General features: G+C 38.1%; 1 protein-coding gene across 3 annotated transcripts in view; it reads right to left on the bottom strand.

The window, feature by feature from the left end:
• Positions 1-26,599, bottom strand: part of KLF12 (KLF transcription factor 12) — a 411,687-nt gene that overhangs the window by 313,492 nt on the left and 71,596 nt on the right. The window contains exon 1 of one of the 3 annotated variants that reach the window (XM_090258535.1): positions 23,948-23,978. The exons of the other annotated variants lie outside the window; for them this stretch is intronic. The gene's annotated coding sequence lies outside the window, so the exon portion shown is untranslated. Of the gene's footprint in view, positions 1-23,947; positions 23,979-26,599 lie in introns of those variants that run through there. 3 annotated transcript variants of the gene reach the window in all.

The following is a 26,599-nucleotide window of genomic DNA, read 5'->3' as shown; positions in this document are numbered from 1 at the left end:
GAGAAATATAATGAAAAAATAGAGAAATATAATTATAAAGCATTTGCAAAATATTTTAAAAGGGACATACAGGACCAACTACAAAACTCTAGAGAAATAGCAGCAATAATGTATAAAAAAGAAGTTTGCAATTATCACTATTATTATTGTAACGGGGTGCAGCATGGAGGGGTCCCCTGAAATATTCCACACTCTCCTTGGTTGGGGGAAGGGGGAGTGGATGATTTACTGCATTTAAGATACTTTGCATAACAATGATAAGTTAATCGCTGTGCCTTTCTTGAGCTGAGAGGACTGCCACCCAGGGCAGAAGGTGTAGTGACTCTGAGAATGAATAGTGGCTCCTGATGTACCCGGGGGAGGTGGATGCCCCGTGTCACAGGGAACTCTTGCCTTGACTGAAGATGGCAGCCGAGAGAATGTGAAAGATACGGGGGAACTGACAAAAGTGGCACATCAGAGGAAAGGCTGGATATGAGGTCGCGCAGGAAGATCCAGGCTGAGCACTTAAAATACGGCGGGATGAGAAGAGAGGAGGAAGGCATGCGGAGGAAAGGGCTGAAAGAGAAGCGCCCAGTCCGCTATGAGTTCTGGTGCGCAAGGAGAACCCATGCGGTCTGAGAGGGTGTGGACGGGAGCTGGCTCTGAGGTCTGGAGTAAGAAGGAGGAGACCATGGAGGAGCTGCTTACTGCTGCTTCTCGGAAGGACATATGGAGAACGCCACAAGATCCAGTGCAACACAGCACATGTTTTCCTGAACTACTGCATGGAGGCTGAGGGCCATGCATCCCGGATCCTGAAGCAGAAAGCTGCTGTGCCAGGATAGCGATTATGAAACCCACAAGTGCACACTCCAAGGAGGATAGAAATCCGTTTGCACAGCTGGCTTAAGAACAGATATGGATATGGGGGACTTCTGGGCATGTTTTTTGGCTTATAGCCTTTTGGGGAGCAAGGGGAGTACTGGGTCTCGTAGGAGAGGAGGGCTCCAAGTGGGAATTCTCTCAACTCCCCCAGGGTTGGAATCCTGTAAATAAAAACCTGTTTCCTTCAAAACTAATTGTTGTGTCCTGTGTCAAGGTGCCATGTGGCCAAGCCCCAGTTTGTTCGGTTACATTATTATTATTAATAGTTAACACTGGTGGGGGGAAGGATGGGCAAAAAAGGTGAAGGAAACTAAGAAGTACAAACTGCCATTAACAGAATAAGTCACAGGATGTAATATCATAATAAGTATGGTGATGTTTACTAGAATATTGTGGTGATCACTTCATAAGGTACATAAATGTCTAATCACTAGATTGTATACTAAAACTAATATTGTTATGTCAACTATAATTTTGAAATAAAATTTTAAAGATAGTTAACATTCAAGTACTAATACATCTAGACACTCTGCCAGATGTTTTATATAGTTTTCATTTCACATTCAGTACAAAACTATCAACTACACAATTTTAGTAACTGCATTTTATAGAGGATGAAACTGAAGCTCAAGTTGGAAATCTAATTTGTCCAAAGTTTTAAGGAGACCATGCGATCAATAATAAATGTTGCAACTAGGACTTGATCCAAGTTCTGATCCTTTATTACATACTTTCTCCAAAAACTTTAAAAAATACACATTTATAAACCATATATAACCAGTACTTTTATATATATATATATATGTGTGTGTGTGTGTGTGTGTATATATATATATATATATATATATATATATTTTTTTTTTATATATAGCCCCTCTAGATTTGCTTTTCCTTAGCCGTTTTTAGCTGTTCTTCTGGAAATGAAAGAATTGCTCAATTATATGACAAGAAAACCATGACTGGTCATCTTTATCTTCAACATACTTCCAATGAAATGTTTCCAACTAGATATTTCATCTTTAAAATCATAAAATTAATACAGGCATGTTTCCTGATCCATTTACTCTTTATTTTGGACTAGCTACACCAGAAAGAATCTGCCAGAATATACTGGATCAGATATGTTTTTTACTTTTTTCTTTGGTGTCTAAGTTGCTCGTGATTTCTAAGTATCATGCACCTGAAAGACACATTTGATGTGAACCTTGAGAATGAATTTATTTGCTTATATGGTTAACAAAAGGTCAGCAAAAGACCCAAATTTTATGAATAATAAAAGCCTAGTGGCCCATTTGCTGATAGGATTCTCATGTAATCTGTATACCAGGAAGAATCTCAAACTGAAAACCTGACTCTACTTGTTTCTGACATCTGAGTCAATGAATGCAGGGAAACCCTGGCTTTGTCTACCAATGGACTGAGACCTGCCTGGCCAGTCACAACTGCACAGTTAGATACCTCATGTATATAAAAAGAACCTAATTAGGAACCTGGGTGGGAACTTTCACTGTAAAATATGGCCTCCCCTTTGTCTTGGTGGAACACAATTTAGGTTGCTACCTGAATCTGTATGTTCCCCTAGCTGTAGCTCAAATAAATGCTTCTACTAATGCTTTATTATAGTCTAAAATTAATTTGTTTTACAGTATTTAGAAAGATCGATGAGTTGGTTTGGGCATCTAGTGCGCCCAGTATCACTCTTACTATTTGTTCTCACATATTTTTCTAAGCATGTCTCATTCTACACAGAATGTGAGTCTCAGCCTCTAGGTAGAGCCTGCATTTAATCAGCTCCTGGGCAGCTAGCTCCCTTCCTAAATAAAATGATTGCTTTTCCTATATGAGTTAAATTCTGTAACTTAATCTTCTAATACCACGACATATTAAACCTTACCTCTAGGCCATGGTGAAGGGCAGAACCAGGGCCAAATGACAGGAAGTGAAAGAGACGTGTGGGAGGGGAAGAGAGGCTATGGCAGGTTCACCCACGGATGAATCTAAATGATTTGAAATTCTGCACTTTCTTACAAATAAATGTAAATTTTATCCATATAACTCTACAATAGATGTTTTTATGTTACATTTAAAATGTTTTAAGTCTTGAATTCCTTGAGTAAATTGATGGCCAAACACAAACAAGATTCTTGGCCAAGATTCCCACATCTGGGCCTCGACTGAAGCTGAGCCAGGGTTTAAAAGTGGGGGAGGGGCACGTTTTGCTTTGTGGTAGAGGGCTCACAAGCAAACAGGAAACAGAAGAGAAGATGACCAACAATAGAATCCAATGAAGATGAAAGGGCTACTTCTTGGGATAAAGCAGAAAAGAATAAGGGAAGAACCAGTGGGGAAAGCTGGGTGGAGTGGATAGTACTCTGCCCAAGACTGTGTGATTTTTCTCCTATGGGAATTCCTCTCTGTTCCCCTACCTAAGTCAGATGGTATCTTATCAATCTCAGGTCCCACAAAATACCAACACCTTTCATCAACAAAGGGACATTTCACCTTTCCTTAGGATGGGTTTTAAGAAAATTTTAAAATATCTACATATGGAAGGGACAAAAAATTAAAAATTTGAACTGCTCCACTGCTTCCAGAAAAAAAACTGGTTGTCATTTGCTTACCTCCCACACCCTCCCTGACTCTGGCCCACTTCCAGTCGATATAATTTATAGAGAAAATAATTGTATTCTATAGATAATATTCAAGCCACTTAGCACCGCATAGGAGAAGCTTATGGTAGGCCAAAAAGAAAACATTTATGGCAGCATCCTGCCATAGCACTATGCCTTGTTTACTTAAGGGTAACATTTAAGCTAACAATGCTGAAGGCTTTGCAAGATTTATCTCATAAAAATCGCAAGTTTGTATATAGGTATTCTTCCTATACCACTTTACCAATGAGGAAATTGTAACTTCGAGGTAAAGCCCTTGCCCAACATCACAGAGATGAAAGCATGTGATTAACGTGGGACTCAACTTCAAGCTCTCCAATTTCAAACTGAATTTTGAACTGCTACATTACACTGTAAATTGTTAAAACCTACTTTCTACTATTTTTAATATCTGAAAGGTACTGTATGTAATAAAAAGAAGGAGGAAGAATTGTGTACCAATATGTACAAGGCATTGTGCTATACCCTGGAACTACGAAGATTAGGTTAAAACAGTTCTAGTCTCGATGGGTTCACACACTCCAAGAATTCACCATTCCTTCTAGATGGAAACCTTCCTTTATCCGCCAATCCCCATCTTCATGCTCTTTCAAAATTCTTTCTCACTTTCTACATCCCGCCTTCCTTAACTAATTCTCCATTATGTAATTACTCAATCATTCTAGCTATTGTATTTGATATTGTATGTGATTTAAATTTCATTCCTGCAATTTCTTTTGTTTCAGTGGCTTTGTGCATTAAATTTACATTCAACAAATACAGAGATGGTGTCTTCTACTTTGTTCTGAAGGACCAGTTGTGCCAACAATAAACTGTGTGTTGAATACCAAGTATACAGCTCAGTTTGATGAGAGAAAAATCTCAGGTGCAGAGGACTGGATTAATCTTAATTATAGGTTTACGAGAAACTTATCATCATAGGTCTCTTTTATTTTATTTAGAGTATGCGTATGTTACAGGTAATAATCTAGTTTTTGTGTGAGACACGAAATGTTCATTATTTTACTGATACAAATAACCAACTTGATTTAAATCATTACTATGAAAGAGATGTGATCTTTTACCAAGCCAAAATTTATGACTTTTTGTATATGGCCTTAATATGCTACCTATTAAGTCACAGATAACTTTTCTATCATGTATAAAGAGTACATTACAAAACAATAAAAGTTAATAGAAAATAAACATATTGCCTAATATTTTATGTTATTTTTATAGTCACAGCAAAAGATAAAGTGACATGTTATTTGGGTTACTTAACAAAGTGAACTAAAATATTTATAGTTACTGACAAAAAACAATATTTGAATTGCCAAATTAAGAGTATACTATGTTGCAATGAAAGATTTAAAAGGTTTTTAAAAAGCATTTCAAAGATTAAATTACCTGACTGATAATTTATTACTCCACATGATCCTTTCCCAGTAAGTACATATCTTTTAAAAAACATGCTGCTTTTAAATTTTCGTTCAGTTATACATACCTACAGGATGGGGCAAAAGTAGGTTTACGGTTGTTCATATGGAAAATAATACAATTAATAAATGATAACAGAAGAATAAACTCTGTGTTTCACGTACACACAACTATAAACCTACTTTTGCCCCACCCTGTATATCAAAAGATAAAACAGGCTACTTAAAATGTTGGGTGAAACAACAAACTCAATTGTTTATCTTTCTTGTTCTATTCATCATTTTATGCAAAGAGTTAGGAATAATCCCCTTCAAGAATTATTATAGAACTATTGTAACAATATAATCAATAAAATAAACTTTAAAAAAAAAAGATTGCAGCAAATCAAAAAAAAAATGAATTATTATAGAAGAACTATTTTTACTGAGGTGGGAAGTCAAGCTAAATGAGTGTGAAACCGCAACCAAACCAGAGCTTCATAATTAAGAACTCTGTTCACACGTGTGCAGAGCACCAATCAGACTGGGCAGCTTTAGTATCTTGCATGTAAAATCCACTGAATACTATTAATGTTATCGAAATACAGTTTGAAAACTGGAAATAAAACCCTGTGATGTGTAATAGGTACGTCCAAATCTGTTAGGCACAGACTCTCTTTGATTAAAGGACTTTTCCCTAAATATATAAAACTGAAGAGAAATGTCTAGAAAACAAATATAAGTAAGCTTTGTAACAGCCCTTGAAAAAAAATTTCAAGGTATCTGTCAAACTTTCGACATACATGCTTCCCCACGGAAGCTCTCTGTAACCCCCCTCACCTTACCTTACTTCCCACGGCTACTGACTGACCCCCACTGAACTGCCTGCCTGCCCCCATTCTGCTCATTTTTGCTTTGGCCACTTGCTCAGCTACTACCCATCCCAAGTTCAGTGTCAGCCTCGAGCTTCTTTTCCCCATACATCTTCCCAATTACACATGCATATTTGTCAACCTCATCCATTGCACATACAACCTTACCCTCACAACTCAGATCCATTTCTGTATTTTCTCCTGAAGTTTACAACTTACCACATGACTATATACTGTCTTAAGTATACGTTTTCTTTCCACAGCTAGATTGTTAATTCTGCATCTTACACTTTCTTTATTCCTAGGACTTCTTGATATTGGATAAATATTTGATGGCTTATTAATAAAAATAAAATGTGATATGACATTTTTTACTTTTTCAAGAAAAGTATTTACATTTTAAAATTGATATATGTGTTTAATGTTCAACTGGCTTTTTTCTTTAACTCTCAATTTTTTGGTATCTACCCTAAAAAGTATCTGAGAAAACATCAATTACTAATTCCTAATATGCAACACCTCATGAATGTTATTAAAAATGCCAACTGTAAATCCTAATCATTCATATATTTTTCTTCATCACTTCTAAAGTAACACTTGACACACAAATTAAAACTAGTGCTGCCTACCCTTCTAAAAATCACTATTTATTGTTTAATACAAATATACAAAAATAGTTTTGCTTTTTTTGATTTGAATGGTACTACATACATACCTCAAAAGCCTCAGATAATGCCTAAAAGTATAAATAGGAAGATTAAAATCACTTGAAATACTAGTAGCAGATAGTAAATACAAGCACTGCTCCCATATTTGGTGTATGTCTTTTCAGATGTGCACACACATACACAAAAGTACAAATTCTGGAGGCTGCTCATTAAATCCTGGCTCCCTACTTCCTATTGCAATTTAGCCACCCGATAATTCTGTTTACTAATCTGTAAAGTGGGCTAATAATAGTTACTCTGAGTTCTGTTGCAATCATTAAATGAGATAATCAAAGCAAAGCACTTAGCAAAGTATTTAACATACAGCAAATTTTTTAACATTGCTATATATCCTTGACATAAATGCCATTTTAATATGCTTCCTTCAGTTGGAAATACCTGGCAGACAAACTTCTCTATCAATAAATTTAAAAACATTTTGTTTTTAACAGTAGCATAGTGTTCCTTACATCAATGAACTGTATTTATTCTACTACTATTGCTGCTGGACATTTTGATTGCTTCACAATTTATAGTAACAATAACTCTGGCAAACATAATCGTAGCCAAATCTTTTCACCAATTCATAATTATATTTTTGGAATAAATTCCTAGAAGTAAAATGTCTGGTCCAATTTTTTAAATGTCTATACTTCCTTCCCCAGGAAAGCATAAGTGTACACGCGCTTCGTCAGTGCTCACACATGCACACTGACCACAGCCTCCTCGGCATTTGGTATGGCCATATTTTTAATCTTACCCAATCTGAAAGCAGAAAAAATGGTTCTCCTTTGTACTTCTTAAACTACTCGTGAGATAAAATATCAGTTCATCAGTTTACTAGTTTTTGTCTTCTTTTATGAAATCCCTGTTTAAAACTTCTCTCATCTTTATTTTGGGACAGCTGCCTTATTCTGGCTAAGAGGTTTCTTCCTTAAAAATATTAAATTTTCACTGTCACACATTGCAAATATATTTTTTTTCCAATTCATGGTTTGGCATTTAAATTTATAAAAATTTTTATTACAGAGATGTGTTTAATTTTCAGTCAAGTGTATCAATCTACTCAGGGTTTCTGGATTCGGTGTTATAGACATGTCTTCTCCATCCAGATTTATAAAAGTATTCACCTAAGTTTTACTTTAGTACCTTTTGTGCATTACTCTGATTCAGTTTTTATGAAGCAAAGCATTAGGGAGATGTATTTGACATCTCAGAGTGTTATTTCTGAAAATATCTCAGTTTGGAAAAAGCATAAGGCCTAGGCAGATCACTGCATTAAGAATAATATAGAAGCAGCTTTATCTAAGCTCCCAGAGTAGCATACCGTAACAAGGCACAGACACTGGCTTCATATATTCAGCAATTAATTTTTATCCCAGTCCATATACCTCTGTGGTGCATTCCAAGCCTATTTATCCCACAGCTTACTTCACATCTGTATGCAAACATGACTCGTTCGTGGAAAATGGTCTCACAGGTCGCTGTTATAAAGTGCTGAGACTTTTCCCCTTTATTCTATAGCAGATCTCAGTTGGAAGTGATACATTTATTTGTATTAACTTGATGAAATTTTTGATCCCCAATACAGTAGCTGACATATATACAGGTGGTCCAGGGAGAGAGGTAAGGTCCAGGTATAGCTTTTGTTTCTTGTTTGTTTCCATTAGTTTATTTTTCTTAAAAAAATATAAGGTCAGACGGAAGCCAAACAAAAGCTGGTACAGAGTCCATCTTTGGAAGTAATCAATCTTTCCCTCACACATTTTTAGGAAAGCTAAAGAGGGTCATAATCATTCTAAAAATTCATTCCTTTTGAGTTGAAAGAGGAATACATATTTTATCCTAAAGTAATCGGCTGAATTGTGTTATTTCAGTATCATTTCATGCTCTTAAAAATAAATAAATATCAGCATCCTTTCAAACGCTTTTCAGTTTTAAATTACTATACACAAAAGAAATAAAAAACACTTGATTTTTAAGACTGGTAATCAAACAGTAATAACTCAAATCTGTATAGAGCTTTGTGTTCTATAGAGCTTTTTTATAAATGCTATTTTACTTAGTATTGACAACTTTAGTGTAGAAATTTTAGTCAGAGAAGCAACTCAACCTGAATTAATAAATCTAGTAAGTGGAAGGACACTCACGACCCCTCCAGTGTAGGGCACATGATAGCCACCCAGCACAGAGCCAAATCCCCACAACCTGACTCTCTGGATGTTCCCTTCTTCAAACCCCATCATACCTCAACTTCTTATGAACCGTCCTGAAATTCATGTTCACTAAGTCTTCAGAGATGCGCACAGACCACTGCTATCATGTCAACAATATATTCTCTCAGTGCTTAAATATCTCATGGCCTATTATTTTGTATTACTAGTAAAGCATGTTCTTTCCCATTTATACATAAATCCTCTGAAGTGACTATTAGTTCTTCAAAGATAAAGGCTTTTGTAACTTCCCACTGTACCAAATGTAAGAGTTAAAAAATTGATTGTTAATAAACGGGAACAGGCAGGTTATGTTCCAAAAAAATGAAAAACAAGCTATTTTTAAAAGCCTTGCCTGACACTAACCCAGACGGGGTGTCCCGTGCCCACCAGCAGGCTCCCAGATCTGCTCCAAGTGCACACACAAGCACACACGAACACGCCCAACAGGGACACAGTGTTCTCAAGATACACTGAAGGTTTTTTAAACTGAGGAGGTGGCAATATTTTTCTATCCCTGGGCCCAGGGTGTGTTGCCTGGACGTTTTTCTTTACAAAACAGGGTTTTCATGCTAACTTCTGCCCAGCAGGACCTCCAGGGTGGGGCAAGCCGAGGCTGGGAAGGAAGGAAAGTAAGCAGCGGTCCGCAGGAGGAGGTCCTTTCACTCTCAAAGATGAAATTCCAAAGATACTTCCATTGCTTTATTTAGAGCATATTAAAATGTGAAAGAATAAGTAGGTGAGGGAAGAAAGAAGGAGAGGCAGTGCCTTCTCTGCCATGCCAACACAGGCCTCACGTTAGAGAATTTATAGCCCAAGCGTCATGCTATTTTTATCTCTGTGATGACAGTAAAAGACGTTCATTTTCAGCACTCCCAAATATTTCCTAAACAAAAGCCTTTCACAGCACCTGACCCCCTCACCCCCGCCCCATCTTATCAAAATTTCCTCCTTCCTTACAAAAACAGGGTGGTTAGATCTCCCACCCAGCCTGCTGTATTCACTCCAAGGGATGGATTCCCTCTCAACACAAGCAGTCACACATATAGACATGCTTGGCCTACTGCAGGAATCCATCTTTACAGCTTCAATTACATACAAGGCACATATACTCATGCCAATTAAAATCCACTGGATACACCAAGTCATTGCACATAAGACTGCATCACTTTTTTCCTCATAAGATCATTTTCTAAGATGTATGTGTTAATATTTAACTCATTAATGTTATGGATCACCTGTTATTAGCATTATATTAATGTTTTGCAATGTCATGCATTTTCTGGATAATGTGAACATATCCTGTGGTCTGTAAGTTTTGGTTCATGGAAGTGAACTCCCATTATAATAATGTTGATAATTCCTGACTTTGGGGAAACCAAACTTAAGATAATGTTGCTCTAAAACAGAAAATATTTAAATTAGTCATGCATGAGGGATGACCTATAGACTGAGAAGTAGCCAGTATGTTATCATTGTCTCTCTCTTTTCTTTTACAAGAGAGAATTAATGCATAAACAAATGCAAAGCACATAATCAGCGCTATTAAGAACTGAGGGTGGGGGAGGTGTAGAGAGGGGCATACAAGAAAAGGTAGCACAAGAAAACCGCATGGGGATGAAACCATCGCATCTTGATTGTGGTAGTGGTTACATGAATCAACACATATTAAAAAGTTGCACAGAACTGAACACACAAGTACACAAAAATGAGTGCACATTGAAGTGCTGCTATCTGAATAAGCTCTGCAGATTGTGCCCATGCCATGGTTTTAATGTTGCAGCACAGTCCTGCAAGATGTTACCACTGAGGGGAAAGGGGGTGAAAGGATACAGGGACATGTACCATTCCTGTATTGGGGAGGGGTAATTTCCTACGAACCTATAAGTATTTAAAAATAATTTTTTTTCCAAAAAGAAAACCTGCCATATGCTATACATACATGCAGTCAGTCAACAATTATTAAGCTTATAGTGTTGCTCAGCACTGCTCCATGCTGGGGCTATAGACATAAAAATGATTTTATATATATTTATATATATTTTATATATATTTATACACACACATATCTTTGATCTTGAGGAACTCACAGCCTTGTCATCCACCACAAAAGCAGTAAATGGAAGGAGGAGAAGGTACATATAATCATACTTTATATGAAGACTTGGGAAGATCTGCAGTTGGTCCATGTCACAGTTGAGCTTTACGTGAAAGCAAACAAATTTCTAATCACCATTATATTAAAAAAAATAAGCAATTATGTGTGACAAGTATACAATGGTCATATTAAAAGATTCACATCATTAAAAACCTCAACCCTGGAGAGAAGTTCTTGCTGAATGTATTTCAAACTTAAGGGCAAAGAAATGTTCAGTGAACATAAGCTAACTTCTTTCACAAGAAAGGGAGTTATGGTGTTTGACTTAAAAATGTCAAAGTTTCTTTTAAATTGCTTTTTGAGAAATGTTTTTGGAAATGTTATTAAAATTGTTTAAGCTGAATTTACGGCTTACTTTAAAACATGTAAAACTGGGGGGTGATAAGCTCCAGGGAAAACAATTGCCTACTTTTAGAACTTAAACATACATAACTAATAAAAGAACATTAACCTATAATAAAAATTACTATTTTTCAAAATACAGCCATAAATACCCTTGCATGCTATGTACTTTCCTGGAAAAGCTTTTATATAAAAGAAACAATTTCATTTTACTTTAATATAATCTTTTACTTAAGAGACACTTTCTCCTTGATTTTGCCTAATTATCAATTAACAATACCTCAAAACTTTAATTTTAATTTATCAGTCTTTCTGCCAAGTTGGCTTAATCAGATCTTTGGGTTCCCTCATATTTCTAATAGCATATCTGGAAAATGCCACACAAGAAAACGTAAGCCTGTAAAACTTTAAAATAAAGAAATAATGCCAGTATTGTACTTTGGCCTAATTAAAGATTTATTACAAAAATATGCTTTTCAAAATAGGAGAAAACAAATAAAGGACTAAGTTTAGGCTTCAAAATGTAATCCAATGAAATAAAGATGGAAATTCTACATATATCTCTAACCTCAGCTTGGATGGTCACTGGACTCAACAGGGCAGACACAGACGGCAACGCCGACACACAAAGCTGTTGTCTGATACACAGCGACGCCCAAACCTCTCTTTCACACCTGCCCTAGCGCCTTATAGCCGTCGATGCGTATATTATGTACCACGGCTTGTTTAAAAACCGAACTCATGACAGTAAATCCTAAGAGTTCTCATGACAAGCAAAACAATTTTTTCTTTTCTTTTTTCTCCTGTTTTTGTTTCTGTATGAGAAGATGGGCATTAATCGAACTTAGAGCGGTGATCATGTCACAAAATACAGAAGTCAAACCATTATGCTGTACATCTTAAACTTACACAGGGCTATATGTCAATTACATCTCAATAAAACTAGCAAAAAATGGATATTTAGGCAAAACTAACATGATTTACTATGGTATGGAGTTTTTCTTGTTTTCCTGTTAAATAAAATATATTTGACCTAAAAAATCTAAAATATATTCATAAGTATAAAGGGCCAAGAAAAACTTTTTCTTGCAGGGGGAAAAAATAAAGAAGTCAAAAATCTGGTGTGGTGCTAAACAGATATTCTGGATAAAAGAATTCAACTACAGATATCACATATTAAAATATACATATGGTAAACCAGACATGTAAGTTCCTTAATTGAAATTTCCCCTAATAAACAGCATTCAGAATATCATGTCTCTGAAGACTTAATCTGCCACAGACTATAGGAGCAAATCATGACTTCCTTTTTATTTTTCAGTCTACAAAGTACCAGGCACAGTGTCAAGTATAAAAATTCAACAGTCACTGCAAGCAGACAGGATTCACGCCATCACGGAGAGCATGGACAAGAGAGTGAGGTGGGCTCCACGCTGCCTGAAAATGGAACACAGGACTGTGCAACACAGACCACCCCCTACTCCTGAAAAAATGACTGATGTCCTGGGGGATGCACTGAACACCTGCAGTCCTGGACTGGGAATTAGAAATCCAGAGACCTAGGGGCCTCCATCCAGCCAAAAACAGTTTCAGGAATAAAATGGACTTCCAGTATTACAAACTCAAGTGCCAACATGCTTACAAGTTTCTCCCTTATTTTCACACCACTTAAGATTGAGTAAGAGGTTCTTAGAAAACCTCGTTTAGATACACACACACAAAGTGTACTACATAGCAAAGCTATTATTATTGAGAGCCATTTCCTCCACAATTCCTCTAGGAAGTGGTCCCCTCTCCTTAAACACGCATCCTAGCTACAATATTGTCATACAATCCAGGTTTTTCAATAGCTGAGGTACTCAAAAATGTTTATTCCAAGTACCACAATAATGCTTGCCTTAGCAAAGCAGGTCAGAAAGAAAACCAGCTCCTCTGATCTCCATCACCAATATCTTGTACCTCTGCACAGTCTCCTTGACTTAAAAGCTTGACATCATCCTTGACCCCTCCTCCTCCTCCACCCAGACCTTTCTCATTCTATTAGTTGCCAAGTCCTATGGGTTCTGAGAACGCCTCTCAAATTGAGATCTTTTCCATTTGCAGTGTTACAATTGTTTAGGAATAAATAAAATTCACACTCCTATCACAAACCACATCTTGGAAATTATTCTCTACCATGTACACATCTTATCCACGCTCAACTACTGTGCACACCTTGGCACCTCGGCACCTCTGCTCACACCATTCCCCTCCACCTCACATGCCTCTGGCAGAAATTTTATCCTTGCAAGGTCTAAAGCAACTTCCTCAAAGAAATTAATCCTCATTCTCTACTATCTCTGAACTCCCACAACACCTTGTGCCATTCACAGGCCTTGTAGTGTAGTTACTTATGGAGGTCCTTATGTAAGGATAAGAATTGCCTTGCCCTGCCCAGTTCAAAGATGTGATCATACTTGCCTTTTTGTGACTAGCGTGCCTTAGATGGGACACTGTACACAGGAGGTGATGATTAATAAATATTTATCAAATGGAACTCACCTTGAACTGACATTCTTAAATGCAAGCATTGTACAAATGGGCTAAAAGTATGATGAGTGAGAGGAGAGAAACTTTAAGAGTTCAACTGATTGTGTAACTTATTTCCTACACTCATCAAAATCATCAACATCCACAGCTCAACTTAGTAAAAAAAGAATCCAAAATCAAAGCTACAGCAATGAAATTTTCCCAGATTGTTGACTTACAACTTAAATACACACACACACACACACACACACACACACACACCCAAGAAGGGGCAGGGAGTCGGGAGAGGATAGTGAGGTTTTTTTTTTTCCCCAATTTGGATGTCTTTTATTTCTTTTTTCTTTCTTTCTTTCTTTTTTTCTTTTTTTAGGATAGTGAAGTTTTTACAGCAGTCTTTTGAGTCAGAATGCCTCGGTCCAATCTTGCCTCTACACTTGTTATTGTGTGGAATGCATTCAAGGTATATAAATTCTCTGCACCTTAATTTCACCATCTGCAAAATGAAGATTAGGACACTGAACTTCCTTCATATAAAACATGTATATGTTAAATACGCAACGGTGCTATATAAGTGTTTGCTATTATTATTTTCTGTAATGTATATGGTTCATTCATAACTTAATTATATATTTAAAATGAGGTTATCTACAAATTCTTAACAGATAAGGTCTCAAATATAGTCAACAGCACGAAGACCTAATCCTGAAAATGGATGTGGCCTGGGAGTATCTCTCCCTGCCAAACAGTATTCCATATTTTTACTGTAACGATGACATCAAAAGGTCAGTGGGTCCTGAGCACTGCTTAAAATAAGCAAACCCAGAACAGGTGCTCAGTTTTGTTTTGCCTAAATTAAACACTGTTGGAGTTAGAGCTGTAAGAATCCTACTTACAGCCTGAATTTGAATTGGCTGAAAGTCTTAATGGATTGCTGAGTCTTACCATCAGTTAAGACCTGAGAAGTATGTCCAAAAGGGTAATAAAATAATTCAGAAGGTCTTCATAAATATGTAGCATTAAATATTTGCAATGTGTCATTCAATCAAACAGATAAGATCTGTGCTTCAGAGAACAGGAACTCATTAAGCATTTAAATGAATATGAGAAAAGCATTCACTGAGGCACAAATTAAAACTGAGACAGCACAATGATTTCTATGAATAAAGACTTTCTAATACCTGGATATCCCAGGAGACAGAGCAAAGTGGCAAGAAATAGAATAAGACAGGAATTAGACACTCAAGAAGATTAGTTAGGATCTTTCTCAAGGTTATCCAAATACAAAAAAGAAGAAGAAGAAGAAAAAGAAGAGGAAGAAGAAAAAGAGGAAGGAAGGAAGAAGAACAAAGGTAAACAAGATTCCATGCAAAAAAATAGAGTCTGACTAATTGACTGGAAAACCTCTCTACAAGGTTAAACTGAGATTTCCTCCATGAAATATTACTTTTTCATTAAGGCTGTAAACTTGAAAGATTGGATGAAATAAGGGTCTAGCACTGCTCAAGCTTCTAATTATCCTGGTAATAGTAAGAAGAAGAAAAAATTAAGACTCTCATCCTTTGACAGATTAAACCACCTCAAACAACCAAAATTAATGCACTCAAATGTTTCAGAAGAACAGACTATGTTTAGTGATGACTAAATAAGAGTGAGGAAGGAGGATAAAACAGGCGCAATGAAACTGAGACAACTACAAATTTCATTCCAGTTTAAGTACAAACACAGAGCAGGCCCCAGTGGAAAATGGAAATTAACGTGGGGGGGGGGCGTGTGTGTGTGTGTGTGTGTGTGTGTGTGTGTGTGTTTACGTGTATGTGTGTACACACAGAGAATGATTTCAGTGTTTCTTGATATTTTACTAAAATAGTAAATTCAAATTACGTACGTGTCTTGGACCAGTTAAAGCTACCAAGCTCCCACTTCTAAAGAGCACACTGGTTAATTACGTAATGCAAAAGGACAACGGTAGTTTATGCTATAAGAAGACATGGTGAATCTAATTTTTTCTCCTAGGAAGAGTTCCTTGACAAAGGTTTGCATTTCTCTATTGAGGATAAATCTGTGTTTTTAATAAAGACTAAAATGATAAAAACTGGACAATGCATCTAGTTAAAATAAGTTAGGCGGATCCTCCCAGTAATTGCTATTTAGGGTGAAAGGAGCAGGAAAGCATGAAATCCATTAAACACTCCTAACTATGTTTTACCAACAATCTTGTAAGAAATCTTGCATCTAGTCATGTTGTCACCTATAATATACAGTATTCTTTAGCATTCCTTAGCAGATTAAGTTTCATTTACATGCTTTTTTGGCAAAACTACAAAAAAAAAAAAGGTGGCCAATCAATGAATAACCTCTACAGTCAGAACATTAATAAAAACCCTCTTACACTTTGCCCTTAGGTAAATGACTCATCAGAGTGCCTAAGAAAATAAACCACCTCACAAAAATATCAGTGAGAGAGAAAAACCTAGCAATCCCTAAACTGCAAAGGAATGGAAGGAAAATTACGCAGAAACAAGGTCTCAGATGCCCACCGCCCTCCACCCCCCCTCAAAACACCACTATCTCCATCCTCTTCCTTCACTATAGTTGTTATGTGGGATCTCCGAGTCTGCAGCTGTAAAACAGGATAATAAAAACACCTGCTTTGCGACTCCCTAACAGCAACAAGCACACCTAGCACCCAGATCTTGGATTCTGATACCATTCTCCAATAACAGGAACCGGTTCTCCTTGGAGAAACGACTGATTTTAGGACTGAGGCAGGAAGTACAAGATGAGTATGTAGCTTCTTGTAGTTCCAGAAGAGTGGAGCAGTACACTAAACACACACACGTACACACAATAACAAGGGTTTGTCAAAGGGATACAAAGGCCAACTAAAAGATTTCCTGATTACCAAAACTAGAACAATTTGAGCAACAAAATAAAGTAGTACTAGATTACAAACCTAAGAATTAAATAAAAATCCGGAAGTTTATACTATCAATACTATAATTGTAAAGGAAGGGAAGGGGAAGGGGAGGGGAGGGGAGGAAAGGGAAGGAAAGGGAAGGGAGGGAAGGGAGGGAAGGGAAAGGAGGGAAAGGAAGGAAAGGATAGGATAGTATAAAATAGGACAGGATAAGATAGGATAGGATAGGATTGGATTCAGATAGGCTGACAAATAGAGGATGAACAGACTAGCAGATAAATAAGGGAGAAGAGACAAATTTCATAAGTTGAAGAATTCCAAATAATTTCTGTGCAGACTAAGGTCTTGAAGGTAAGCCTTCAAGAAAGTAGAGTTTAACTCTCTACTCCTTAAGTGAGTTTTTTCCAAAGAGGAATGGTAAGGAAAGAGCAAAGAGAGTAACTACACAGAGAAAACCTGACAAACCCTATCTAAACCAGGTAATGAAGGGCAGCGTCAGCAGTGGTAATTCACTCTGATGGTCTATACCATTGATTTGATGTAATGAAATTGGCACTTTACCTCTGTGACCCTCCTCTCAAAAACCTGTAACCTTAGACTGATCATGAGAAGAACATCAGACAAATACCAATTGAGAGACCTTCTACAGATTATCTGATCAGTACTCTTCATACTGTCAAAGACATCAAATACAAGGAAAGTCTGACAACTGTCACAGCCAAGACAAGCCAAAGAGACATGACCACAAACTGCAGTGAGGAATGCTGCCCTGCAACACAGAAAGGACAGTGGGTGAAAACTGAAGAGATCTGAATCAAGGATGGACTTTAATTTAATAATGGTCACTAACTGTAATAAATACACCATACTAATATAAAATGTAATAATTTATCTTGCAGGCATCTTCTCAGAACCAGCCCTTCTTCATCCCACGGAAATTCTGCCTGGTTCTTGTGTTTGGGTAAGAACGTCTCTTCCCCTCCAGCCCAGGAGTGGACCTATGACCTTGACCTAACCCATCGAGCATTCTCCACTGAGCTCACCTTGACTGGTGTGGGGAATGGGTGGCCAGGCCAAATGTTAGGCTATCAGGATAAGTGTCTGCTCTTTCTCTGAGAATATAAAATGTCCTATGAGAGAGGCAGCTATGCTATCGCCACATTTTAATAGCCTGAGAATAAAGCAAGAACAAATAAAGCAACAAAGCTTTCGAGTGAACAGAGAAACAGAGTACTAATGACGTAATTTAAACAGCTGCATGGGGCTTGGACTTAAAAACAGCTTCCCTTGTGAATGAACCCATTCCACAAGTCAATAAACCATACAACTGTTTGTGATTAAGCAATTTGAGTTGTTGGATCAGTTCAGATTGGGTTTAGCTGAAAACGTAGCAAATGTAAAAGAATGGTGCTTGCTTAGACATGACTGCAGTTTCTAACTCGAGCATACAGAGGGCAAAGTCAAGCCGTCAAGGGCTGGTGGGAAGTTCTGCTTCCCCGATTCTTACAGCATCCGTCACCTTCCAGCTCACAGCGCTGCCAGTCCTAGAGTCTGACTCCATTAGTTTACTGCGGCAGCCAGGCCCCCAGCCATTACATCCATATTAGACACAACAGGAACAAAGGGATGACGATATGAGGCAAGGGGAACATAGAAGGTGATTTCTAAGGTGGGTTCATAAAAGCTGCTCCGTGTGATACATCCCATTATGTCTCACTGGAGAGAACCTGCCAAGGCCACATTTAGGGGCTAAACAATGTCGTCTTCACTCTGGGAGCCATATGTCCAAGTAAAAACTCTATCACTGTAGAGGAAGGAAAAAACACAGATTGTGGGACAATCAGCCTTTGCCTCAGCTGTGTTTCTATAATTTCCAACCAGGACAACATATACAAACCCCATGTGACATAAAGGTGTTCTTTCGGGGGCTGTAATGAAAGAGAGGGGGAGAGAGACAGAGCAAAAGAGAGAGAGACAGAGAGAGACAGCAGAGAAGGGGGAGGGAATGTTAAGGCACTAAATCATCATTAAATCATAGTACTTATGTTTTGGGTCTACCACATAACACACACAGAGTCCAGCAATATAACATCTAATTTTACATTTGAGAAAGTTAAAATTTTGAAAGTAGACCTTCACCATGTGGCACAAAGTTAACATAAGAATATAAATTCCCTAAGAAGTTAAAATCTATGAGATATAAGGAAATTCTAGAAAGAAAAAGATAAGAAACTCAATAAAAAACCTGGATAAAACATGTGGATACGTGACTGACAGTAGAGAAACTCAAATGGTCAATAAGAATATGACTTTTGGATAAACAGAGAACAGATTGATTGTGCACATTGACTTTCGCTCTTTCCCCAATTCAAGTAAAATGAGAGTTAATAGATTTTTTTAGGCACAGAATGTGAGATGAGTCATTAACTGCAAAAGGGAAAAGAAGAAAAAAGACAAAAACAGATGGAAGAAAGGTAAATGATTTAGCAGGCCCTAGAAAGCTGAATGAGGCTAAATCAATTGTGAGGAAAACTGAGAGACAGTATGATTTACACACACACACACTCTCTCTCTCTCTCTCTCTCTCTCTCTCTCTCTCTATCTATCTATCTTTCTCTCTCCCCTCAAGGTTCTAGGAAGCTGTCAGCTCCATATTGACTCTAGAAATTAGGTTAAAATTTGGCTAAAACGAGGAACATTAGTTGACAATCAGATCTCCAGATAGCCTACCTTAATAAATAAACATGGATGAGCACCCTCCTGAATCCTAGAAGATCAGCCAGAGGTTTATCCTCTGGCAAGAGTAGAACACGGGGCCTCTACAGACACCGTGTGGGTAAAGGAATCACATGAGAACAGACTGACAGAGGGCACAGGGAGAGAAGGAGCTGAGTGATAAGATGTCCAGTTTTCTTCTCATTCAGATCACAGACTGCAGCCCGCCCTATACCTGTCCAGGGGAGTCTGGAAGGTCTTTCTATGGAGAAGCTAATTAGCCCTAGAATCAAGGCTAAAGGTATTATATTTCCTACCATCAGGGTCTCAACAAACTAGACCTCAGAGAGGGGACCCTGCTGAGAAGCCCACCGACCAGCTTGGAGCATCAGGAAGCTGTTCAGTGTTACAACCAACCAGATTATTAACTCATTCAAAAACAAGAGGGTATCATTAGAAAAGGATTGTTATATTCAATAAGAATAAAAAACAATGAAAAGTAGTTTTAGAAATTAAAAAAGTGAAATAGTAAATGAAAGGATGAGAAGACTGATGATGCAAATTTTTTTTTTAATATATTTTATTGTTATGCTATTACTGTTGTCCCAACTTTTTCCCCTTTGCACCCCTTCACCCAGAATCTTTCATTCCCTCTGGGAATCCCCTCCCACCTTTGTTCACACCCATGGGCCATGCATATAAATTCTTTGGCTATTCCATTTCCTATACTGTTCTTAACATCCCCCTGTCTATTCCATACCTACCAATTTGTACTTTTTAATCACTACACCTTTTCCCCCATTCTCCCCTTTACCCCTCCAAACTGGTAACCATCCAAATCATCTCTACATCTATAATTTTGTTTCTGTTCTGCTTGTTTGCTTAGTTTGTTTTTTAGATTCAATTGTTGATAGTTGTGAATTTCTTACCATTTTAATGTTCATAGTTTTGAACTTCTTTTTCTTAAATAAATCCCTTTAACATTTCATATAATAAACGCTTGGTCATGATGAACTCCTTTAGCTTTATCTTGCCTGGGAAGCACTTTATCTGCCCTTGCATTTTAAATGATAGTTTTGCTGGATACAGTAATCTAGGTTTTAGGTCCCTGCTTTTCATCACTTAGAATATTTCTTGCCAGACCCTTATAGCCAGCAAAATTCATTTAAAGAAATCAGCTGACAGCCTTATGGGAACTCCCCTGTAGGTAACGAACTGCTTTTCTCTTGCCATTTTTATATTCTCTCTTTATCTTTAATCTTTGACATTTTAATTGTGATGTGTCTTGGAGTGGGCCTCTTTCTGTCCATCTTGTTTGGGAGTCTGTGCTTCCTGGACTTGTATGTCTATTTCTTTCACCAATTAGGGAAGTTTTCTTTCAGTATTTTTCCAAATAAGTTATCGATTTCTTGCTCCTTTTCTTCTCCTCCTGGCACCCCTATCACTCAAATATTGGTGTGTTTGAAGTTGTCCAGAGGCTTCTTATACTATCCTCAGGTTTTTTTTTAATTCTTTTTTTCCTCTTGCAGTTCCAATGGAATGTTTTTCTCTCCCTTATGTTCCATATCATTGATTTGATTCCAAGCTTCATCCACTCCACTGCTGAATCCCTGTAAAATTTTCTTTATTTCACTTAGTGTAACCTTCTTTTGTGCCTGGGTCGTTTTTGTGCTATTAAAGTACCCAATGGGTTCCTTGAGTATCTTAATAACCAGTGTGTTGAACTCTGCATCTGATAGGTTGCTTATCTCTCTTTTGTTTAGTTCTTTTTCTGGAGTTTTGTTCTGTTCTTTCATTTGGGCCATATTTCTTTGACTTCTCATTTTGGCAGCCTCGCTGTTTTTGTTTCTTTATATTAGGTACAACTGCTTTGACTCCCTGTCTAAGTAGCGTGGCCTATTGTAGAAAAGTGCACCATAAGTTGGATGGGGAGGAGCCTTAGGTAATCACCAGTATGGGGCAACCCATATGAACCAGGTTGATGGAGTCTCAGATATGGCGCAGCTGCTCTGTGACTCTGTGTCAGGGAGGGCTCAGAAAAGGGAAAATGCCGCTGTCTGGCCTCTAGAGTTTTGTCTGGATGGAAGCTGTCCCCCAGCACTGGCCATGATGCCAGACACTTCAGTTTCACCCCATATGCTATTGGTGCCCCTCAAGCTCTTTCTCAGTGGCTGGAGCCCAGAGGAGTGAGTCTGTGTAAGTCCTAAGACCGTTAAGAGGAGATGTCTGAGAATCCCACAGTTTCTTCCACTGCTCCAACCCCATTGCTTTTTACAGCCAGGAGTTATGGGGACTTATCTTCCTGGCACTGGAACTCTGGGCTGGGAGAGTCTGGTATGGAGCTGGGATCCCGAGATATCTCTCCTGATTTTCATCCACCAGATGTGTGTGTGGGACCATCTATTCTACATCTCCACATCTCCACTTCTCTTACCCGTCTGAATGAATGTGGCTTCTTTAATTCCTTGGTTGTCAGACTTCCATGCAGCTCAACTTTCTGGCAGTTCTGGGTGACAGCTGTTTTGCAGTTTAGTTGTAATTTTTCCTGTGGTTGTGCAAGGAGCTGAGCCATATTTACTTACACCTCCATCTTGATGGGATGTCACTGATGACACAAACTTTTAGAAAGGAGTACAAAAGACAGTAAAGAAAGCAAAATAATTTTAAAACATTGGAATTCTAGCCCAGGATTTCAGGATACAGGAGTTAAAAGGAAAACAGAGAAAGTGGAGGTGAAGACAGCATCAGCATAACACAGAACCCCTTGCTCCTCCAATTCTCATTACTATCATTCTTGGAACTCAAGAACTAAATAGATGATGCAAATGAGTTTTCAATAGTCATCTCCAGAGGAAACAGTACCCCTGGATCCTCTGACGGGTCTCTATCAGGTTGCTTGCTATCTGAATGCTGTAAATGATTTAATTTGGATAACAAGATTTCTGTATTTGGAGGAAAAATAAAAAAGATCTTAAAACAAGGATTGAAGTTTACGAATTATAGGGCCAGCTGAGTACCCTGCAAAACTTGATGAAAACAGACCACGCAAAGGCAGGCACATCACTGAGAAAGTCAGAATACACAGGGCAAGAAGACACCTCTACAAGATTGCAGAGGAAGAAAGAAAATGCAAGAGTTGGGGGAGAAAAGCCATTAATGAAAGTATTGAGAATTCTAATGCCAACCAAATGGAAACTAGGGTGCAGGATTGCCTTCAAAATCCCAAAGGAAAATTATTTCCAATCCTAAATTCCAGACCCAATTATACTATCAATCTAGTGTAAAAAGTAAGGACATTCTGAACATGCTATATGTCAAAAAAGTTACCTCTCCTATAACTTCTCTCCTCAAGTAGGAGTGTGTACATATCAAAGACGGAAGTAAACCAAAAAAGGAGGACCAATGAGAGAAGGAGACAGAGGACCCGAGAGAGGAAAGGATGGTTATGGAGACCCCAGGACAGGAGTCCTCACAAGGCAGGGCAGGGCTGGTGCTCCAAGAAGAACCCGACAGACCACCTCATGCATCTGAATGCAGAGAGAGAATCAGAAAGGCATGGATTGAAGCAGACAATAAAATTTACAGCAAAGGAAATGCAATCATTGTGTACAGTGCAACTGTGAGTAGCATCTCGCTAGGTGTAATTCTGCAAACACTCAATATTGGTCTAACCAAAGTTGGGGTAACTACATTGGAGAGGTAAGAAAGTTGTGTTTGGTCATCGGGGGAAGGGGGGTGTCATGGGGTTGAAAGAATGAAATCCTCATGTTACTAAATCCAGCTATCCATGAGTAAGGGCTAACAATGAAGGAAATAAAAAGGAAAAATATATATACAATTTATTTGGAGATATAAAGTTTAAAAATCAAAACAACTATGTGAAACAGTTAAGAGTAGTTCCTCAGAGAATGAAAAAATAGGGGGAAGAAAACAAAGAATCATTGTTTTTTTGTTTTTTTTTTAACGAACTGTTAGTCAACTTGTTAAAACAGTGGGCATACAAAAGTTTAATATCAAAACTAAAAACCAAAATGAAGAGGATTTCTGACAGAAGTGGGATGGCATTTCACGTGGAGTAAAGCACAGAGAGGAGACCCAATGAGTACTGGGGACCCTGGGGCACTGTGTAGACCGAAACTACAAATACACTGTGAAACCAAGTACATGGCAGGGGTAGAGAATTCACACAAGAGTTTACTGAATGCCACAGACAATGTGAAGCCATTGAGTAGAGGATCCATGTGACAATTTGACAATTTTTACAGAATTAGTCTAGCAGTGCTGAGTAAGGGGGGTTGAGGGGAAGAGGCAGAGGGCTCCAGTTAGAATATTTCAATAATATTTGAACAACTAAAGTAAGAGTTAATGAGCTGTGAATTTCCATAAAGGCAAAGGATATTGTAATGCGACAGAGAAAAAGAGAGATTAAAACTCACTAGAAATCAAGAAAATGCACATCAAAATAACACATCATTTTATGTCCATAAGAATGATGAAAATTAGAAAGGAAAATAACACCAAGTTTTGGCAGTGATTTGGGACAAGAAAAGTTCTCACATACCTGGTGGATGTTTAAACTAGGACAGCAATTCTGGAAAAAAATAATAAAAACATGACAGTAATTAGTGACAATGAGTATGTTTATGCCCTATGTTATCAGGCAACTCCACTCTTCTTAAGGACACATGTTTGGAAATGTTTAAGGCAACACTGTAGTGAAGGGAGCTGAGGTCTTTGGAGATACACAGCAGGGAATGGAAAAGGAAAATATGGTTAAGTGAACATATGAAATACTATGCTGAAGTGAGAAGTAATAGCAACATAGATATGACTTACAAAGTGCCAGGTGAAAGCTGTAAGAAAAAGAAATGAGTTTTATAGCAACAGAACCCTTTATAAAAGTCAGCACCCACACTTACAAACACTACCGACAATTCTGCAGGGACTCTTGCACATGCAGAAACATATCCAGGCACTTGGAAGGTGCACTTGGCTGCTGGTGAGGAGCAGGACACGACAGGAGGAAGAGGAGAAGCAGAAATGAGTGAAACGGGAGAGGAGGCTTCCAGGCACAAAGAGTGGCAGAGCATAAACTGAGGAGCATGACAGACTCAACCATCTACATCAGAGGATCAAAAACAGCATCACCACCTTCCACCAAACTCCATCTCCCAGCGACAGAAAGACAGATAATTCAGATCAAGTGTAGAGAAAAGAGTATTTGAAATCAGAAGACAAGACTTCCATGTCTGGCTCCCAAACCTTCCAGGTATATGACCTAAAACAAATTATTTTCCCTTTCTCTGTCTCGGTTTCCCTGTTACTAAAAATAAAAAAGTGGGGGTGGGGGGGATACAAAGACTGACAACCACCAGGTTAGCCTACACAGGACGATTCATAAAGGTAAGTCATAGCAAGTGACTCGGAGTGATCATCTAACCTCTCAATGCTTTGGGCAAAAGTAATTACATGTATAATAACAATACTACAAACACCATTAAGGGCCCCTGTCCTTAGGAACTGAAGTTTTTCATCAGCCACCCTAGTCTCAGAGAGAGTCAGTTCCCTGAGGTCTGCAGCAACTCCCTGGCATCAAGCCAAGCCCAACACCTGACACTGCGTAGGGAGGCTGGCAACCACCGGCGGGGAAGGGGATACTTGGTTTTAAGATGATGGAACACGAGGGAACTTTGGGATTAACAGGTTCCAACAACCCACTTTACAAATGAGAAAACAGCGCATGACTTATCCAGGAGCACACAGCTGATGAGAGAGATCACCTCAAGATCAGAATCCAGGTATCCTTGTCGGAGCCATTCTCATGATATGCTGCCTCTCTGTTCATGTAAATGTTTTGGTGTTTTTAACATATCAGTGTGCCTATAGACTCTACTGACTCTGTTAACATCAGGGCTTTCAGTCACCAGACAGTGTACTTGCCATTGTTGATGGAATTGCTTGTTCCTCATTTTTCAAATAAAAGCAAAAGGGATACATCTATGATCTTATTAAGAAAAATGACTCACGAGCTTAACCATCTTCAATGCACATCTACCCTAATTTTAAATTAGTGAGCAAAGATTTGACATTTGAAAAAAATAATGAAGTTCCATTATAATATTGTACACATGACATTTATTCCTAAACATCACAGAGGAGCCTCATGACATCCCTATGATGAAAGTGGAGAATAATTACAATAATTAACATCTCTGAACAGGGACGTTAAAGCAAAGCTCAATTCCTTGCTCAAGAGTATCCAGCAGGATGTGCAACAGTGAATAGTATAACTTCTGAAGTCCCAGGGCACGAGCCATGGACAATACTACTAAAACTTCACAAAGCATCAGAAAAATCACGTTAAGTAAAATGACCAAAGAACGTTAACTTGAAGTTTTAGTAAGTCAGATTCTGCCCTTAACTCTCTCACCAGAATGCCTCATAGGTTAGAATCAAATAAGTTGGAAGTTTAGACTTCGACTTCTCAGATCCATTGCATTCACTTAAATGTCTTTAAAACACAAAACCCTAGTTACAGACAACTTATTAGAAGGGGAAAAATGATGTTTGTGCTGATGGGCCACGATAATATAAATCAATGCAAGGCATTTACTTTGCCATCAAAGAATGTTAAGAGATTGGTAAATTGTATTTTCTTGGTTCTTTATAAGATGCAACGGAAAGCAACAAAGCTGTCCCAGTAGGTCTGGTCTCCATATCACTGTGCACGTAAGACACTCATCACCAGAGTATGGAAAAAAAATTAGAGACACAATCCCCTCCCTTGGACCTACTTCCCAGGGTGACATACCAATGCTCTTCTGCCTTCGGGCTGGTCTTCACATCTCTGCATGCAGAGCTCACTGTGGCTCAGCCCATGAAATAGTTAAGATGTTTCTATTAAAGTTATATTTTTTTAATCCTCATCCAAGAATACATTTACTTATTGACTTTAGAGAGGGAGGGAAAGAGAAACATCGATGTGAGAGAGAAACATCCGTCGGTTGCCCCACATACACACCCTGACTGGGGAGTCAACCTGCAAACTAGGTATGTGCCCTATTGGGGATAGAATCCACAACCTTTTGGTGTATGGGACTACGCTCCAACCCACTGAGGCCACCTGGCCAGAGCCACAGAAGGTTTTCCATTTAACAGAGAGAGTACAGATAAGCAATGGAAAAAAACAGCATCAGTTTACCCTTAATACAAT

Source organism: Furipterus horrens, unplaced genomic scaffold (assembly GCF_987537825.1).
Source record: "Furipterus horrens unplaced genomic scaffold, mFurHor1.1.pri manual_scaffold_12, whole genome shotgun sequence".
Classification (NCBI taxonomy): Eukaryota; Metazoa; Chordata; class Mammalia; order Chiroptera; family Furipteridae; genus Furipterus; species Furipterus horrens.
Note: the sequence above shows the minus strand (reverse complement) of the source record. Positions and strands in the feature narration are given on the sequence as shown.